Source organism: Puma concolor, chromosome B1 (assembly GCF_028749965.1).
Source record: "Puma concolor isolate L17-30 chromosome B1, mPumCon1.1.hap2, whole genome shotgun sequence".
NCBI classification, from domain to species: domain Eukaryota; kingdom Metazoa; phylum Chordata; class Mammalia; order Carnivora; family Felidae; genus Puma; species Puma concolor.
Genome location: NC_141670.1, coordinates 105,190,367 through 105,211,255, shown reverse-complemented (window position 1 = coordinate 105,211,255; position 20,889 = coordinate 105,190,367). Strand labels below are relative to the sequence as shown.

The following is a 20,889-nucleotide window of genomic DNA, read 5'->3' as shown; positions in this document are numbered from 1 at the left end:
GATAAGGTTCCCCTGTTGTGCACACTCATTTCTACAGCCTTGGATTTCCATACATTGCACTCATTGCAGTTGGTAATTATTTATTTATACAGTCAAGTTGATTAATAGCCATTTCTTTTACTACACTGTAAGATCTAAGAAGGAAGAGTTTGAGGCTTTTCTATTTTATGCCCAGGACCTTGCACAGTGTTGGGCACCCGTTAAGAATTCTGTAACAGTTGCTGATTACATGACTAAATGAATGCCATTGAACATTTGATGCACTTTAGATTCTCCAGAATATTTTCCTGAACCTTTTATATTTTGAGATTCTCCATCCTTCTTAATTGGATTTTGTGACAAATCTTAGTTGTTTCTTTCTCATCTCTTTGACTCTTCCTTTCTTGTCTTCTTTCATGGCTTTTTCCCCCTTATGCATATATTTTATTATTTTATTAATTTTTAAAGTTTTTATTTAAATTCCAGTCAGTTAACATACAGTGAATTGTTAGTTTCAGGTGCACAATATAGTGATTCCACACTTCCGTACATCACCCAGTGCTCCTCACAGCAAGTGCATTCCTTAATCCCCAACACCTATTTCACCCATCCCCCCACCCACCTCCCCTCTGGTAACCATCAGTTTGTTCTCTAGAGTTAAGAGTCTGTTTCTTGGTTTCCATGGCCTTTTGTTCTAATTTCTAGTTCCTTAAGGCCAGCAGGAAGTTCTGTCTTGTCTTTTACTGTTTTTCTCTTTTTACATACTTTCTCTCAATTAGCCATAACCTCTGTGATTTCCATAGCTAAATTTCCAATCCCAGTCTCTCCCTTAGACTATGGTTCCGCAGTTTCCAGGTATTCTCTGTACATTTCCAATCAGATGGCCATCTTTATGAAGCCCATAGGTCTATGGCATCTTCCAAACTGACCCCTTGTGCTTGCTCTTTATATCATGGAAGCACTGCTCTTCCAACTTTTGTTCTGCCTCCCTCCTTGCTGTCACTGAGTCTTATCAGGTCTCTCACTCAGGATGCAGGTTTTCATCCCAATTTCCATCACTCTAGCTCACACCTTGGCTGTTTTATGTCTGCTCTGTTGTGATGGCCTTTCCACTCCTTCCACAATCTAGTTTTCTTGTCCTCAATACATCATGCACACTAGTACAGAAGTAGTCTTTCTAAATCACACAATTCTTAAAAACTTTCAGTCTAATGGGGCACCTGAGTGGCTCAGTGGGTTAAGTGTCTGACTTCGACTCAGGTCATGATCTCACGGTTTGTGAGTTTGAGCCCCACATCGGGCTCCCTGCTGTCAGCATAGAGCCCACGTCAGATCTTCTGTCCCCCTCTCTCTGCCATTCCTAATTCTTTCTCTCTCAAAATAAGTAAACTTACACACACACACACACACACACACACACACAGCCTTTTAGTCTGACACTGTAAGTAGTCATAATTATCATCAAAGAACTCTCCATAACTTCTTCTGTTTTGCTTACCTTCATCATTTACTTGCTGTGTAGGCAACAGAACCCTCTGGGATTCATTTGCATCTGCTGCTAGAGACCCTTTGACTGGAGTGGACCATGTGAAAAGATGCAGTTTTTCTCTCTAGAAAGGGCTTCCTCCACTCCCCACATTCTGCAACTATATGGTGCTCATCCCAAGAACAGTGACTATATACTTGAGGGTCCCAGAGCTGGTGACACACATCTCAGAAGCAGAGAAGGCCCAGCAAGCAGCCACATGTTAAGACCATGCCACACATCTGCCTTTGGATCTTAAAATGCAAGTTTGAATTGTGTCTTGACTCAAAGACACAATAAAAGCTGCAAATATTATTACATCCAACAATGCCTAAAAATATCTAATCCCTGCCTCAGCCACACCTGCAAGTTCAGCCAGCACTGTCAAAAGAATCTCAAGTTACCTGCCTGACTCCATGTCTCACCCAGGATCCAAAGCTCACTTAGCTCAATACACTAAATCCCAGCCCTGATCAAAACACTGATTTCCGGTGTAATTTTGCCCCCTCCCTCATCCATCTCTTACTTAATTCTCAAGGTTTCCTGCCCATTTACCAAGGTGTTGGGGTTTACTGGATCAATAAGTACTACTCTTTTGTCGTTACCCTAAGTCTGGAACCAATCCAGAGACAGATGCAGGATTTTGAAAGAAGAAAATAATCACTTAATATATCACTTTTATTAAAGAGAAAGCTGAATTTTAGAATCAGAGTATTCCAGCATAGGCATTTTAAATTGACTCTTAGGCTCTGGATTCCATATGTTCATTGAGAAGTATTTCTACCTTTCTTAACCCCAAAATGTAATTTATTCTTCTCATAGTATAAGCTTTCCCTAATTGTTATTTATTCATTCATAAATTGTTATTTATTCATTAAACTACTTCTACCTGGGTAAAATAACAATTTGGATTTCTTATAATCTATGCCAAACAGGTATATGCACCTCTAATTTAGACAGGCACAAACTCCTTCTTATGGCAGAAAACTGTCTATCACAGAAAGTTGACCCCAACGTATACTTTCCAAGGTCAGGTTGCCTCTGAGAGAGGAGTGGTCTATATTGAACCAATAAATTCATTCTCCTAAAATTTTCAATCAGGTAAGTCACTCTTCATCTGGTTGGAACAACAGTCAGGTTCCTACAATGGATAAATTTCCGCATGCAACCTAAACCCAGATAAATGGAGCTCTCCTCCCGATAGATATATTCTCTATCAATATGTGAGAGGTAATTTCAGCAACCTTCCCCCAATCTTAACTCTGGGATAATCAGCATAAAGGTAACTAATTCAGTAGATTGAGCAGACCTCAGAGGAAGGTACCAGGAACACATCTAGTCTCATCCCTGAAAAGAAATGACAGTTGATGATATTCTATATATATATAACCTACCAGTCAGTGGAAAAGTTCAAATTTATGTAACAGAAGGTTTAGTTAGAAAGGTCAAAGCAAATTTCCTGCCACTTGACTCTCATTTGTTTTCTCCAGTTTGAATTCCAGAAAAAGAAATGGGAACAACCAGTTAGCATTCTTCATGCCACTAAGGAATCTTCCTTCCAAATTATGTGGAAGGTAGGTATAACTTGGAGAAAATGTTCTTATTTTATGAGGCATTGACGTATCTATCTTATATTTTTCATTTTCTTTAGAGATAATTTAAGAATTGTTTAAGAATGTTTGAAAATCATGACAAAAAGAAGAACCATTGGTTATACTTGGAAAGAAATATTACAATTTAAAATATAATGTGGTCCATAACAAGATGTATTAATTTGCATTTTAAAATAACTGATTGTGGCATTTGAAGTGATTGTAATATAATAGGTAAAGAGAAAATTATATTATTGTAAATATAATTCAGTCTATTAGGAGCAAAAAATTAATATCATAAATTCCAAAATTAATTGGTTATATCAGATATATACAATTCCTTTTCCCCATTTTTAAAAATCTAATAGATTGTTACTCTAATAGTTTAATTTATTGGAATTTCATTTTACTTCCTTTTGTCAGTTTATTATAACTCTCTGCTATTTATTTTTGGGGTTATTTCAGAGTATATATTATACATCTGTAACCTCTCACAGTCTACCTCTAAGTGATATTCTAATACCTCACATATAGAATAAGAACTTTGGATATTGTGTCCTTCCATTACTTCCCTGTCTTTGTGCTATTGCTGTCATACATTTTACTTGTACATATGTTATTAAGCCCCTAATACATTGTTGTCATTTTTTACTTTGAGTAGTTGATTGTATTTTTAAAGTATTAAGTAATAATTTAAAAAACTTGAAATGAGAGTGACCTGGGAAAAATCATGAAAGGGGAATAAAGCTTGATATTATTTAATGTACAGTGTGATTAGTACAGTGATGTGGGATTGTGTCACAAAATGAGATCTCAGATATAGGCAGGAACCAAATTGTTATGGACCTGTGGGTTTTGGTTAAAAAATTTGACCTTTTATTCTGTTTCTGATGATAAATAAAGGATTTCTGTTTTTAAAAGATCATTTGGGGTACCTGGATGTGGCTCAGTCAGTTAAGGGTCTGATTCTTGACTTCGACTCTGGTCATGATCCCAGGGTTGTGGGATCGAGCCTCAGTCTCCATGCTCAGTGAGGAGCTGATTCATTCTCTCTCTCTCTCTCTCTCTCTCTCTCTCTCTCCACCTCTCTCCCTCTCTCCCTCTGTTCCCCCTGCCCCCCACTTGCACACGTGTGCACCTCTCTAAAAAAATAAAAAAATAATAAGAAGAGATCATTTAGGCTGCTGCATAAAAGAGATTATAGAAAGCAAAAGCAGAAGCTCATGGACTATTGAGGTAGTTCATAAGATGGTGTTATTACACTAGGGTGGAGATGAAGTGAAGTAGATGAACTTGGGGTATATTTTGGAGACAGAACTCAAATTTTGATATTAGACTGAAATTAGAATTCTGCATCTTGTCATATGACTTTGGAAATTTTTTAAAAAAAGTTTTCTTATATTTATTCTCACCTGCAGAATGGGGATTATAGGAAGTTTAAAACAACGCATAAAATGTAAGATTTATACCACGATGTCTGGCATGTAGTAAGTACTCAGTATGTAGTAGCTGTCATTCGTATCATGTCGTCGTAGTCCATAACTGATTTTCCTGTGTCCCGTGCTTTTCACACAAACATATCTCCATGGGGCCACTGGAACTATATTTTTATAAGTTACAGAAGATAGCAATCCTTTGCTTAAGATGCTCCTGCAGTCCTTCTGATTACTATAAACTTCGTGGCACACACCAACGACATTGTTTGTCTTTGCATCCTCATTTCTCACACCATTCTTCCCCCAGTTACTCTTGGCTCCAGAGCAGTGCTTCTCAAATTTTCATGTGGCTACAGCTTTCCAGGGCATCTTGTTAAAATGCAGACCCTGATTCTGGAGATCTGGGTGAGGCTTGAGGTTCAGCATTTCTAATAAGCTCCCAGGGATGCTTTTCTGCTGGTCTCTGGACCACACTTTGAGAATCATAGCAGTAGAGTACATAACGTTCCTGCAAGCTTATTTTGGGTTTCTGTAATTTTGGCTTTTCTCATCAGTCTGGTCTTACTGTCTCCAGAGTGACCTTTCCTTATTTCTCAGCTTCATGAAATCATTCTCATCTTTCAAGGACGATGTAGCTCAAAGGTCACTTCCTCTATGAAATTTTCTTCAAACACCCATTACATTCACCACTACAGCTTCCCAACTGTTTGCTTTCCCCCTTCTCCATAGTATTTTGTAAATAGCTTTTATCACAGCACGTATTATTTTGCACTGCAGCTGATATTAGATTGTCGTCTTCGTTGTTGGACAGAGCTCTTTGAGGTCAAGCGCTGTGACTCTGTTTCTCAATAAGTTGCACAGCTCCTTGAACAAAGGGCACCTGCTCACTAGCTATTTCTGGAATAAATTAAACTGTGATGTGTACTTCTGAAAAGTGGTGAATCGCTCTGTATAGCAAATATTATTCCAAGTAAATAAAAAAGTTGTTGTTGTTTTAGCTCAAACTACTGATCTTGCATTTCTTTATGTAAAATAATCCTACCCTTCTTAGATTTTCTTCCCTGTTGTAGCTGGTCATCCAAAGTAATTATATACCCACAATTTGTATCTATTAATTCTTAACAGAGCAATCTATCTTTTCCAGGTTGGAAAGCCTCAGACTTTTTCTTAGCTAATGTCAAGCTAAAAATTCATAAATATTATATGCACTATGACTAATAATTTCATGATTTCTTTTAACTGTGCTACCAGAGGGTAACATTTTGCCTGAAGCTGGTAAGGAATGAGAAAAAGAATGGGAATATAACTGCCTTTTTAACATTTAAATAAAATAAAGAAAGAGTAGGAATGCTATTTATCTTTCAATATTGATAACCAAATGCCCCCCAAAAGTTCATTTCAAACTTTAACAAAAATTCTATTTACCTTATGGAAAAATTTAGAAATCACAGTGGATGAAAAGTGTCTTCTGGGCATGCAGGGCAGTGTAATTACTTCCATTTCTCAATAATTCTTTAGCCTTTATGAAATTTTCTCAGAGAGAAATCAGGTTTGTCTTCTGCTCCCTGACACACCCTCACCCCACCAGTTCCCAACCAGGGAAAAATCTCTTTGAAGCCAATTAGATCTCCTTGCTTACATAGTAACATAAAATGGGAACAATTCCTAAAATGGCAAAGCTACAGATAATGTAGAGCTCTCAGCAGATTGGACAGAGGAATTGTGTTTTCCATATGCCCAGCCCTTGGTGTTGCTGATTTCAGTTAAGTAGACTTTCAAATTTTAATTTACATAACATTAACACTTTTCCCTGAGAATCGACAGTTTTATGGAGACATTTCCTTGTCTGTTCTCATGAAATTAAAAAAAAAAAAAAATCCACAGGGCATTCATTAACACTTCTAAAAGTGACAGGCTGTGTCTTTATGCCATTTTCATTTGCACTGCTTCTGATCTTGCCATCACTAATTAAAAAAGGGAATTTAGGGTAATGTAAACAATGCTTTTTGGCCATACTAACAGCTATTTCTTGTCTGATAAAGGAGAAAAGTCTATAAGGCCTCTTGGATAAAGGATAAGGATATTTACTTTATGACTTGGTTCTCAAGAGGCCTTGTAGTCTATGATGTTTGAGATCACACCCTTGGGAAACTTTCTTTTAAGTGTAGCTTCTATTACCTGTTATTCTGTGGTTGCCTCAGACCAGGAGGATACCCTTAAGTCAATCACTTTGGAGGGAAGGTAGGATTTAAATTGGGTCTTGAAATAGGATTATAATGTTATTATTTATATATTTATTTACTTATTTATTTATTTTTGAGAGAGAAGGTACAAGTTAAGTGAGGGTGAGAGAGAGAGAGAAGCAGGGCTCACCCAAAGTGGGGCTTGAGCTCACCCCATCGGGGCTCAAGCTCAGGAACTGTGAGACCATGACCTGAGCTGGAGTCAGATGCTTATAACCAACTGAACCTCCCACTGCCTCTGAATATAAGAAGGGGAGGTGGTTGGTTATGCTTGCTTAAGAAAGAATTGCCAGCTGAAACCTCAAAGGTACGGAGAAGTCAGTAATATTTCAGGAGCAGCTCAATGATCAGCTTTGTTAGATAGTGATAGATAATTGAAAAAAGAAGCTTGAGACCAGATTGTTGAGAAACTTCAATTTGGAGCAAGTTGTTTGGACTTTATTCAGTATGTATTGAGGCTAATAAAGAGTTCTTTTAAATGGCAGGGTAATAGCCATATTAAATTTGGATGGGCATAGGTATGACATATCCTGGGACAGCAGTGAGGCAAGGAGGAAAATGCAGTAGAAACAGCTTTGGCAAGCTGACCCCCATGTATTGTCTGGTCCATGGAAGCATACAAGTTCCATCAGTAAATGGACAATTGTATGGATTTTATGTATTATATATGGAGAATTAGTGCAGTTTGGAGAGGTGAGGTTCAAAGCCCATGGCCAAGAAAGAATTCTTGAGATGTCTCCAGTGCAAAAAGGAGGTTTCATTAAAGCATAGGGGACATGACCTGTGGGCAGAAAGAGCGTGTACTGGGGTTGTGACTGGTGACTGATTATGTACTTTCAGGTTGGGAGTGGGTTAGGGATAGTGTAAGTCTCTAAGGAATTTGGAAACAAGGGGAAACTTGAGGGGCTAGCTGTTGTTAAGATAAGGTCATTTAGTACTGTAGTAAAACCTTAGTCATGAGTCCCTTCAGATGTTTATTAGTGGGCAATATGTTTGTAGGATGATTGCTAACATGTACCTTGAGGAGGTAGAGATAAAGGAAGTTTCCAAAGGGATTTTCATATGCTAAAGAAGACTCACAGGATCCTGGGGGGTCTGGTTAGGATTGCCTTTTGGGGCATCTGGGTGGCTCAGTGGGTTGAGCATCTGACTTCAGCTCAGGCTCAGGTCATGATCTCACAGTCTGTGAGTTCGAGCCCCACCTCAGGCTTGCTGCTCTCAGAGCATAGCCCGCTTGGGATCTTCTGTCCCCCCCTCTCTCTCTGTCTCTTCCTCACTCATGCTCTCTTTTCAAAAATAAATTAAACATTAAAAAAAATTGCCCTTTGCCCTTAGCAAAGTGCCAACATGGAGGCAGCTGAGCTCTCAAAGGAAAATCAGTCTGCCTGCCTCAAGGACTTGTCAAGGGGCTGCCAGTTGTAAGGAAATTTAACTTTTTTTCTTCTGCCTTTGTGTCCTACATCAGAGTAGCAATAAAGAATATTAAATAGCAATTTTGGAAGTCAGGAAAATCAGAGTGCATGCCTCCACATCTTCCCATTTGGCATATCCTCTGCCAGAGGCGGACAAGTTCAGAGTGTAGTAATCAGGTAAAGAAGAGGGCTTATCATAATTGAGGCAAAGGACTAAGAACCCTTGTGACTTGCTGAAGTTCAAAATAGCATCCCAATTCTACAGTTTGTGTGGGGGGTGGTATGAAATAGGGTAAACGTGGGGCTGGAATTCTAGGCCAGTTAATCTGACAGAAAGTAGAGAGGGAGATAGAGCCAGACACTCAGTCTAATGGATTAGGCCAACAGGATCTGGCTACCTGATCACCACAGGCTTATTACTCATTCGTTCATTGGACCCTAGGTTTGGTTGGTGAAGGAGGTTATAGGTCAAGGAAATCCAGCTGTCAGTGCTAGATCATTAGATCTGGAGAGGCCAATCTGATAGTGGTATTGAGGTTTCAAACTGCTATGGAGCAGTCTAGTCAGACTGGTTAGAAAAAAAAAAAAAAAGAGAGGAGACACATATTGTAAATGTCAGGAATAAGAGAAGTGACATCACTATAGATTTCACAGATATTTAAAAGGATAATAGGGAAGAAGACATATAAATGGCCAACAGGTAATGAAAAGGTGCTCAACATCATTAATAATGAGGGAAATGTGAACCAAAACCACAGTGACCTCACACTTGTTACAATGGTTGTTATCAAAAAGACAGGAAATAACAAATGCTAGCAAGGATGTGGAGAAAAGGGAACCCTCATGCATTGTTGGTGGGAATGTAAATTGGTGAAGCCATTTTGGAGAATAGTGTGGAAGTTCCTCAAAATATTGAAAATAGAACTACCATATGATCCAGCAGTTCTAATCTCTGGGTATATATCCAAAAGAGATGAAAACACCAACTTGAAAAGATATATGCACTCCTGTGTTCATTGTAGCATTATGGAATATATGGAAACTTCCTAAGTGTCTATGGAAGGATGAATAAATAAGATGTAGTGTATATGTATCTATATGTATGTGCATATATATATATATATATATATATATATATATATATATATATATAGCATTATGTAGTACTATACATTATGTAGTAATGGAATATTACTCAACCATAAAAAAATAATGAAATCTTGTAATTTGCAACAACATAGATGGACCATGAAGGCATTATGCTAAGTGAAATAAGACTGGCAGAGAAAGACATACACTGTATGATTTAATTTATATGAGGAATCTAAAAAGCAAAACAAAAAAACCCCTAAACTAAATCCATAAATATAGAGAAAAGATTGGTGGTTGCCAGATGTTGGGGGGGGGGGGTGGAATAGTTGGAAGTGGTTAAAAGGTATAAACTAGTTATAAGATATATAAGCCCTGGGGATGTAATGTATAGCATGGTGACTGTAGTTAATAATACTATACTGTTTATTTGAAAGTTGCTGAGAGTAAATCTTAAAAGTTCTCATCACAAGAGAAAAATTGTACCTAGGTATGGTGATAAATGTTAATTAAGCTTATTGTGGTGGTCATTTCACAATATATGCATATATCAAGTCATGTTGTAAACCTAAAACTAATACAGTGTTATATGTCATTTTTATCTCAATAAAGAAAGATAATAGAGGAATATTATGTGTAATTTCATGTTAATAATTAAGATAACTTAATTGATGTAGAAAAATTTCTTGAAAGACATAAACTATCAAAGAAAATTTAAAAAAAATCAATTACAGCAATATAAAGAAGTGATACTATGTCATGACCAAGATAAACCCAGGAATGCAAGGTTAGTTTAACATTTGAAAATCTCTCAAAGTAATAACCAAAGATAAGCTCAATATATGCAGAAAAAACATTTGACAAAATCCAATGTCCAATCTTTTAGAAAGCTAGGAATAAAAGAGAACTTCCTTAACCTGATAAAGAATTATTAAAAAACTTATAATTAAAATTATATTCCATGATGAAAGACTGGGTATTTTCTTCTCTAAGATCAGGAAAAAGTGAAGGTTGTCTGCTTTCACCACTTATATTCAATATTGTAGGTTCTAGACAGCAAATAAAGGGAGAAAAAAACCCTCCTCAAATCCAGAGGCCTACAGAATGAGAAGAAAGAGGTAAAATTGTCTTTATTGACAAATGGCAAGATTGTCTCCATAGAAAATCCAATTGAATCTACAAAAACTTATTCAAACTAGTAAGTGGATTTTGCAAGCTTATACGACACAAAATCAATACACAAAAAATCAATTGTAAAATGGTCTCTACCAGTACAGTTTTGCTAAATTGAATTGTTTTAGGATTAGTTGAAAGTCAGGTACCTCCCTATTTGTATATATCACTTTTTCATGGATACCAAGCTGTTAACATCCATATAGAGACTAAAATCTACTTTGTTTTCTGTCTTGAGTTTATTGCTTGTCCTCTAAAACAGCAGTGATTGAAGTTATACCTAGGAAGGACTCTTCAGTTCTTTAACTTTGATCCATTTATTCTATTCTTCTTTTATGATACTTAATTCTTGCATTCCAGGCTATTTTATTGGCAAATATATTACCTCACAAAAATCAAAGACCTCGTCTGATGTGGAGTTTCATAATTTCCTTCAATCTTTCGTCTTAACTTGCTTACTTCACTCAAACATTCTAACTAGCAGTATTCCAGGATTTTTTATGTCAGATATTTAGATGTAGAATAGAATTCTAAGAAGTAAATAAAAATTTTATCTGCATTGCATAATTGTTACCTCTAGACCAATTCCCAGGGTCTGATTTGACACAGGTGGGCCTTAAAAAGTTGGCTGATTTCCAAGACATCTCCTACACAAACATTGACAAAGCAACTGGTTTCAGTGTCATTTATGGTCCATACGAGTGATTATGCTTAACTGACATTAAGAATGTTCTTTTTCTGTATTTCCATCCAAATGGTCCATAAATATGTGACACCCTATCCATGCATTTGAGTGAGAATAGCACTGATTTATTTGTCTGTGTTTTTTAGGATGAGAGAGGAGGGTTTTTTGAGGTTTTTTTGATGGAAACATTTCATATTGTGAAATGATAAAACATGGTGGAAAACAATGAGTCAAAGATATGAATAGTTTAGAAGTGTATTTTTCTGAAAGAATAGAAATAAGAAAAGCAACATTTATACCAAGTAATTCATAAATCTACCTATTCTGAACTTTTTAATTTATTTATTTCAGAGAGAGAGAGAATGTGAGCAGAAGAGAGGGGCAGAGGGAGAGAGAGAGATAATCTCAAGTAGGCTCTACACAGTCAGTGTAGAGCCCAATGTGGGGCTTGATCCTGGGATCATGAGCTGAAATCAAGAGTCAGAGGCTCAACTGACTGAGCCACCCAGGAGCCCCAATATACCTATTCTAAAATAGTTTTTCACATTCTTCGACACTGAGAAGAAACTAATGACAACCATTATTATATAGTAAAATGTTATGTAGTGAAGCAAAGGTGTCCCAAGTACTCCAGCTTTCTGATATCACCTACGTTTATTTTCTATATCCAAATGTAATAGATGAATTCCCATTTTAAGTATTGTGAGAGGCATACTGCCTTGCTCAGTATCTCTTCTGATTCTTGGTTTGGGTGGGATAATTTCTAGTCTGCTCTAAATTACTGCTCTTGTATATTTCTCAATTCCTATCATTTTCTTTAGATTCTGTCCTTTTTCTACTCTGCTTCTCTCTTAAGTGTAGGACTCAACCTTGGATTTTAGTTTCCTCAAGCTATAGTACAACAAGAGTATATATGTAAGTGGCTTAGGTTTGATGGTTAATATAGGAGGATTAAAGACAGAAAGAATTAAAAAAGCAAATTAAATCAGGCCAGTAGTTTTTTTTTTAAGTTTGTTTATTTATTTTGAAAGAGTGAGTGTGCACACACAAAGAGGGGAGACAGAGAGATAGAGATAGAGAGAAAGACAGAGAGAGTATTGGGGGGAGGGGCAGAAAGAGAGGAAAAGAGAGAGAATCCAAGTAGACTCTGCACTGTCAGTGCGGAGCTCTACATGGGGCTCGAACTCACAAACCAGGAGATCATGACCTGAGCTGAAACCAAGCGTCAGAAGCTCAACCAACTGAGCCACCAGGCACCCCCAGGACAGTAGTTCTTAAAAGTCCTCTGGCCATGTTGACTACTAGAAATTTCTCCTTGGCCATCTTTCTTCTTTGTTGTCAGTTTTCTGAATTCCTTTTTTCTCCCTCGTCAGATCCTTCTGTCATCTCTAGTAATTCAAGTAACTGGCCTCCATATCTCTATCATCTCTTTCCTATCAATGGAAAAAGTGCACAATTTTTTTCTAAATAAAATCAAGATTTTTTTCCCCCCACATTAACTGTTTAGTACAAGAAAATACAGAACTCTTCTAGTAAGTAAAACAAGTAATAGAAATGTTTCATTATTTTTTTCATAGATTGAGATGTTGAACAATTTGTGGAGCACACCACATACTGACTTGCTGGCTTGGTATCCAGTTGATTGGATGGATGTATGGTTGTCCTTGTTGACAACAGTGTCTTTCTAATTGATTTGGGTCCGTGCCCGGCAGTTATTATATACTTTGAATATCATCTCAGGCTAAATTATTTTCTTATTTGAACTAAAGGTACACATTAATGTAATTTTATTTTTAGTGTTTTGTAGTTATTATATGTGTTTTTCAGTTGACCCATTTTAGGTTGCTTTTCTTTCATGCTTTTAACTAAAGTTTGATAAGACTTACGTTTCTTAAAGAAATAATAAACATATGCATAAAGAAAAATGCCTAGTAAAATGTATTGTTTGCTCTTTCCTTTTTTCCTAATCTTCCTTATTCAAAATCTAGTTGCAAATGATGTGATTTTTCCCAGTGGCAAATGGATCAGAGTCTAGCATTTAAAAACATTTTACATTGAAATTCTCAAAACCTTTTGCCATTTCTGTGTTTCCTACTTTATGAGATATTTGGTAAGTTAAAAAAAACTCAAAGCTGACCTGAGTAATTTTGAAATCTGAAAAACTAAAATTTCAGTGTACATATTTAGGCATACTATTTGTTTAGATTCATCTTGTAGCTGATTTTCTCTGATTTAGGTATAAACTTGCAAAAGTCAGCACCACAATGCCTTAATCATATGTATCATACTAGTCTGACTGCTAGGGTGATTACTTCAAGAGTATTGCTTGACTCAGTGTTTGTAGTCTCAAAAATTTTGAATCTCATTTCCAGGAATCAGTCCATAACTTGAAATAAGAAGACAATATTTTCTCAAAACAAGCAAACAAACAACCCCAACAAAAACACCATCTCTCCTAGATTTATTTATAACCTCTGAGAAGCAAGGATTTTTTTTTTTCTTTTAATCTTGGGGCTATGGGAATAGGATGAGTTCAGTTCTATGTAAATTTAATAGCTCCTAAGGTGTCAGTAAGTAGATGGTTTTGCTGTAGCTGGTAAGGATGCCAGTCAGTGCTGGCTCCTTTGTGGGTGCTGACATCACTACTACAGTAAAAGAAGCAGCAGGAAGGCCACTGTTTACTTTTTTAAAGTTCTAAATTAACCCTTTGAAGTGAAGTTAACACTTTTCAAATGTCAGATTTACAATTTAAGATGAACAGTGCAGAAATTCCAAGAGTCTACAAGTAATTAGAGCTGAGTGGTAAGCACAGCATAATATATAGAGTTGTCCAGTCACTATGTTGTCACCTGAAACTAATGTAACAGTGTGTCAACTCTGCTTCCGTGGAGTGGGGGGGCGGGGGGTGCTTAGATCTGAAAACCAAATTTCTTTAGTATATGTTAGTTCTTAAGATACATCATATTTCAAAGATTCTACCATTTACATCTCATTTTACATTTTAACATTTCTGGAAATAGGTTGTGTCTTGTGGTTCTGATATAGTTGTCATTGTTTGTTCACACGCATAAAAACCGGAAGAATAGGGGGACTTGGGTGGTTCAGTCAGTTGAGCATCAGACTCTTGATTTTGGCTCGGGTCATGATCTTATGGTTTGTCAGATCAAGCCCCGCATGGGTTTCCGCACTGGCAGTGTGGAGCCTGCTTGGGATTCTCTTTTGCTCTCTTTCTCTTGATCTGCCCCACCTCTGCTCATACGTGTGTGCACTCTCTCTCTCTCTTTCTCTCAAAATAATAAACATTAAAAAAAAAAAAAAGAAGACCTACGGAATGAAAGTCAGCAACTTGGAATAAAATTGCAGAGACAGTACTGTATCATCAATACTCTTGATGGCATAGATGATAATACTATGTGGGAAAACATGGTCACCCATGAGTCTAGTTGAAAATATTTGGAAATGTTGGACTTAGGACATGAGTAAGCTTTAGGAATACCCTAACCAACTTGTTTTGTTTATATTTGTTTATATAGACTCAAGAATGACACAAGAAAGGAAAAAAAAAAAACTTAACTAAACTTACTAAGGTTAGTAAGTATTGAAAAGCCCTTTCAAGGGGTGCCTGGGTGGCTCAGTTGGTTGAGCATCCAGCTTTGGCCTGGTTCATGATCTGGCGGTTCATGGGTTCGAGCCCCGCATCGGGCTCTGTGCTGACAGTTCAGAACCTGGAACCTGCTTTGGATTCTATGTCTCCCTCTCTCTGTGCCTCTCCCCCGCTCACACTCTGTCTCTCTCAAAAATAAATAAACATTTAAAAAAATTTTTAAAAAAGCCCTTTCAATAAGTATGTAGTTCAAGTTCTGAGTTACAGAAAACATTCTTTTATAACTTGTATAGCAGTATTTTTTTCCTTTCTTTGTGGCACATCCTTACAATCATGGTATTATGATTGTGAAGTGAACATACATTATGAGATGTTAGAATTTTTGAGTTGCTAATTTTAAAGAAGTTTTTATTGTTGCTGTGTCTTTTAAAGGGGTGATATGAATCATATCAAAGGAGGCATTGAAGCATTTCTCAGAGAGATTGAAAAATAAAATTTTAAAGGATTTAAATTTCCTTTCATTCTCATAATTAACATTTTTTTGGAGAACTGTTTCCAAATACATTCTTTAAAAGTGAACTTCAAAGTCTAACGTTGGGCCATAAGTAAACTACTCTGTCTTGTTTATTATAGACAATCATCTTTGAGGGTTTTGAAGTTTAGTTTGGAAGAGGATTTAGCACTCTGCAAGTTTATATTTAAGATTGCAATATTGACTGATTATCTTTTAAAAAATGTCATAGGCATAATAAATTGCTTGCAACACTCAATATTTTTCAGAGTGTTTGCCATTACTGTACTTGATGATTGTTATTAAAAAAAATCTCTCTGATCCCCCTTTCTGAAGAGGAAACCAAAATTACTTCTCAATCACTTCACTGTCTAGATATAATCTGTGATTTAATATTGCTAAATCAAGACAGCAACACCTCATTTTCCCAGCATTGCCCAAACAAGATATGTTTCATGTCAGTAAATTTCCCAAATAACTGAAGCATATACATTTAAATGGCAAACCAATTTTTTTTTTTTACTATTTCTGATAGAAATATTTCTACAGCACATCTTTCTGTTATTCTTATATACAGAATACTGAAAAAAAATCTCTAAAATTTTGTGTTATGCAACAATCTCTAGAGAGAAACCGCTTTAGTTGTTGATAGGTCTTTTAGCATAAGTAAAAAATGGAAAAAGAGGAATCAGTTGGGAGAGGTGGACTACACTCAAAACTAAATGGACTTTTGCCTTTGGTAGAACATATGAACCCATATTGCCACCATCAGTCACAGCAGAGGGCCTGCTCCGCCTGGCCCCTGGCTCCCTCTTGGTTGGGAGCAGGGTGGGGGGTGGGGAGGGGGACAGCGGTATCACCTGCTCAGGTGCCGAACTCTCTCAGATGTGCCCTTTTTTTTTCCTCCAGAGGGCCGGGTGCCTGAGCTTGCTGCCCTATTTGATTGACAGTTCCAACGTATTCTCATCAATAACTGAATTTTAAGCATCACCTCACTCTATGTTAGGAAACCCTACATTCTTCTTTCTATTCACTTAGCCATCAAATTTTGAGACCTTGGCATTGTCTGTGATTTTCTCCATTTCCTGTCTTCAGCTAGGTCAGTTGTTCCTCTGCTTTTCCCTTTACATCTCTACTCTTAATCCCCTCTTTTTTAACTTTAATTTGTATTTCTTGTTCTATTACTGCTTTTGCCTAGAATATTCCAGTTTGTCATATGCTTGATCTTTAGGCCTCCAGTCTCTTCAATTTCCAGTGTATTAGGTACTGAACTGACTAATCTTCTCAAAGTGAAGTTCCTGTTCAAAAATCTTCAGTGGATGGGGCGCCTGGGTGGCGCAGTCGGTTGAGCGTCCGACTTCAGCCAGGTCACGATCTCGCGGTCCGTGAGTTCGAGCCCCGCGTCAGGCTCTGGGCTGATGGCTCAGAGCCTGGAGCCTGTTTCCGATTCTGTGTCTCCCTCTCTCTCTGCCCCTCCCCCGTTCATGCTCTGTCTCTCTCTGTCCCAAAAATAAATAAAACGTTGAAAAAAAAATTAAAAAAAAAAAATCTTCAGTGGTTGCCTATTTTTGTTTTTTTGTTTTAAAATTTTTTTCTTACTTTTTTCTTTTTTTACTAAATAATGAAATACAATTACCAGTGGAGGCTGAATTCTGTTTGGTCACATATGGATAAAAGGATTTGTAATTATTTTAACATTAAACACCTAAAGCCTTTCTGACCAATCATCTATGTGGCAACCTGCTCTAAAATCTCCTTAGGCATTAGGATTGAATGTATCAAATACATCAATTTTAATTTCCATGATAAATTATTGGAAAATTTTCTCTACACACTCTTCTGAAACCACTCAAGAGATTCGTTGACCTTTTGAAACTTATCTACAAATACTGAAGACATACTTGTACATTTTTTGAGCAACTTGAGATATCCCTGAAATTTTTTTTATAAATTCCTTAATCCTTTTTTAAAAAAAAATATTTAAGAAATTAAACATAGTTGAGATGTAGTTCACTTATAACATTGTGTAAGTTTAAGGTATACAGGGTGTTGATTTAATACACTTATATATTGCAAAATGATTATCACCATAGTATTGGCTAACACCTCTGTCCTGTGACATAGTTACTATTTCTTTTTTGTAGTGGGAACACTTAAGATCTACTCTTTCATCAACTTTAAAGTATATAATTAACTATAATAATATAAATATAAATATATATAAATAATACAAAGTATTATTAGCTATAATCATCATGTTCTACATTAGAGTCCCAGAACTTGTTAATCTTGTAAGAAAAGTTTACAGCCTTTAACTAAAACCTTTGTGTTTCCCCCAAACCCCAGCTACTGATAACCACAATTTTGGGTATTTCTTAGTGTGTATTCACTTCTATATTTAATTTTTTGTCACAATTTTAACTGAGATGCTACTATGTGCCAATGTACCAGGTGTTATAGATGTGATGGTACACAAAAACGGATATGATTTTTCCCCTTATCTAGCCTATTGACTAGCCTTTCTTACCACTTTGGGTTGAAATTTATGTTTTCACTGTATATTCTATTTTTAGAACTTGTAGCTCGTTTCCTTTGCTGGAGAAAAAAAAATCTATCGTCTCTTAGCCAATTGTTCTCTTCCTCAAGAAGTAGGGTTCTTCTTTTCCTGCCTTTTCTTTTCTCATTGCCTAAAACATGATGGATACCTTATATTGTCCTAAGTATTTTTCACAAGTCTCAGTTTATTTTGAATATAGCACTTTTGACACTGATTTAAAACATACTATGTATATAGCTGTGCATGTTTTTTAACTTTACAGTATATCATATGTGTTTTTCCATTTAATTAAATCTATCTTGAAAACATAATATTTAATATCTGTTTAATAGTCCATCTTATTTAACCATCCCCTATTTTGAGCTATTTGGTTTGAGTCCAATTTTTTTTTCCTGTTCTGCAATTTTAAATAATGCTTCTATGAACATCCTGGTACATAATTCTTTGCCTGTGTTTCTGATTATTTCCTTATGTTGTACTCTTGCCTCCAAATACTGTCCATTTCTTGTGCCCAGGGACTAAGTAGACTGGCTGTTTTTCCAATCTATGTCCCGTGAATATATTTTTCACTCCGTGATCTTTAGAACTTTTTTGATGACTGACCAGATGGAGTGTTGCCCATCTGTGCCTCAAGATCTTCCACAAACCCCCTTAACTTATACTGTTGCAGCAGCCTAAGACCCGTGTAAAGACAGGAGAAGGAAGATAAGGGCCTACACACCTTGCGGGGTGATGATGATGGTAGGAAAGATAAACTCTAGTCGTTTTTCCTGGAGCTGTGCCTGTAGTGTGAGTGTGTGTGTGTGTGTGTGTGTGTGTGTGTGTGTGTGTGGTGGGAAGAGAGCAACTGTTGCTGCTTCATATAGACTGAATTGTGTCCCCCTTTCACCCCAGTTCATATGTTGAAGTCATAACCCCTGATATGATGCTATATGAAGATAGGGCATTTGGGAAGTAACTAGGTTTAGATGAGTTCATGAGGGTGAAGACTTCATGATGGGATTGGTACCCATATAAGAAGAAACACCTGAGAGCTTACCTCCCCTCTCTCTACTGTGTGAGGACAGTGAGAAGTCAGCATCTGCAAGCCAGGAAGAGATCTCTCACCAGGAACCCAATCGGCCCACATCTTGATTTTGGACTTCAGAGCCTTCAGAAACGTGAGAAAATAAATTTCTGTTGTTTAAGTCACCCAGTGTATGGTATTTTGTTATGGTAGCCCAACCCAATGTACTGTTGCAGTCAATTTGTTTATGATTCCCTTTGAGTTGGGAAAATGGTGATACACAGATGTTTTAGACTGCTACTGAAAATTAGCCTTAAAAAGCCTGAAACCCCAAACCAAAAAGCTTAGTCAACTACAGTGAAATATTTTGCCTCATTTCTATTAGTACTTCTTTAGTCTTGCTACTTTTTTCTTATTCTCCTTTTCCTTTGTGTAGTGTTACAGATGTTTAAACTACGTAAACTGTACACGCTATTTCATCTTCAGTCTTTCGTATGGATTTAACCTGTAGTTCAAATCAAGAAAGAATTGACTGATCATCATTTCAAAGAGAGTCTTTTTAAATATCCAGTCATTATATAGGCTATTTTCAGTTCTTGCTAACTGAAAAAATAATTGAATATGGAACATTCTTTTTAGCTCCTCCTTTTGGTTATCAATTCCTGTTAAGTTATAATATTATAATTTTTTCATTTTTATGCAATTTCTAGAATTTAATGTTTCAGTTTTGTTTGTGTGGTGATTGAGGAGGTTACTTACATATTGTCAGTGGATTATAAAGGAGAATTACTTATGTAGAACCATGTTTCTGGCACCTTGTGGCATGGGGTTTTCTTTGTCCGTGTTGACTGTTTTGCCTCATTAGGCATGCTGTTGTAAATGAATTGTTGGATGTAATTCATACCAAGAAATATTTGTCTTCTGTGGCCACTATGTGTTGTGGGGATGTGTGAGCTCAGAAATCTGTCGGGCTATAAGTTTTCCTTTAGAATGTTTGAAGAGCCCTCAGGTGCTGTTGAAAGTGAAGGATAGGACTATTCTCAGGAAAACACAGGTTTTTATTACATTTTCTCATGTAATGAGGATATCCAGAGAAAAGAAAACAACAACAACAACAAAGCAATAAATTCACACATGTAGTGGCATATGCCAACAAGAGAAATGACTGACCAAACAGAAAAAAAGTCCCCAGTGGGTCTCCGCAAGCCTACGTTTATTTCCTCATGCTGCTGTGGATCTTTCAGAGGGGAAATCAAACATCCCAACTCACACCAAACAAATACATGTTCTTGGGGTTTGTGTGTGTCCCGCTACGAATCCAGAACATTTTCAAATAAACAGAGTAGGCTGTAAAGGTAGGAAATTAAATCGACTAGCCAAATATCCCTGGAGATTATGGTAATTATGTGTGTTAAATATTTATACTTATATTTATATATTTAGTGTGATTCAATAAAGATCTAAGAGTTGATACCAAAGCAGATGCTCCTAAATTGTTTGGCATTTTTATTACATGAAAATGTCTGATAGCCTTGAGATAAACTGTCATGCTACTAGGCTAGTCAACCGTGTCTCTCTTCCTCTGGCATGGCAGGCTGAAGGAATTGCCAGGGATGGAGGTGAAGAGTCCTGGCTCTGATATTTTCCAGAGCATGGAAGCAGTAGGATTTCTTAAGATGCCAGGTTAAACATTTTGGATATACCTTAAATGCCTGTGAAATAAGGAGCATATTCAGGATTCTACTGGATGGTTTCTATTAACTGAGCTCCATAAAGATCTTTAGTTTTATTTGTCTCCCCTCACTCCTACACTGGGGTGAAGACGAATTTTTTTTTAATTCTTCAGTTCTATTGGAGCAGTAAGGTACTTTGGGCACTCAAGGAGAAGTCTGATGGGTGGCGTGCATACTTGTATCTGTACTAACTGCCTTTGGTAGCAATTACATTGAAATAAGTGTAGATGAGATGAAAATTCTAATCTAATTTAACTGAAGACTCACCAAATCTATCTTTTCACATCACAGTGTAAAAACACAACTTGTGACTGCCATATCAAATGAAACTTGTTTTCCTGCCC

At 36.7% G+C, this 20,889-nt stretch overlaps 1 long non-coding RNA gene across 1 annotated transcript in view; it reads left to right on the top strand.

Annotated features, from left to right (window-relative positions):
- Positions 1-19,139, top strand: part of LOC112859082 (uncharacterized) — a 38,289-nt gene extending 19,150 nt beyond the window's left edge. The window contains exons 3-4 of the long non-coding RNA XR_003223420.2: positions 2,995-3,078; positions 18,874-19,139. This is a non-coding gene — a long non-coding RNA (uncharacterized LOC112859082). The remainder of the gene's footprint in view (positions 1-2,994; positions 3,079-18,873) is intronic.
- The last annotated feature ends 1,750 nt before the right edge of the window (positions 19,140-20,889 follow it).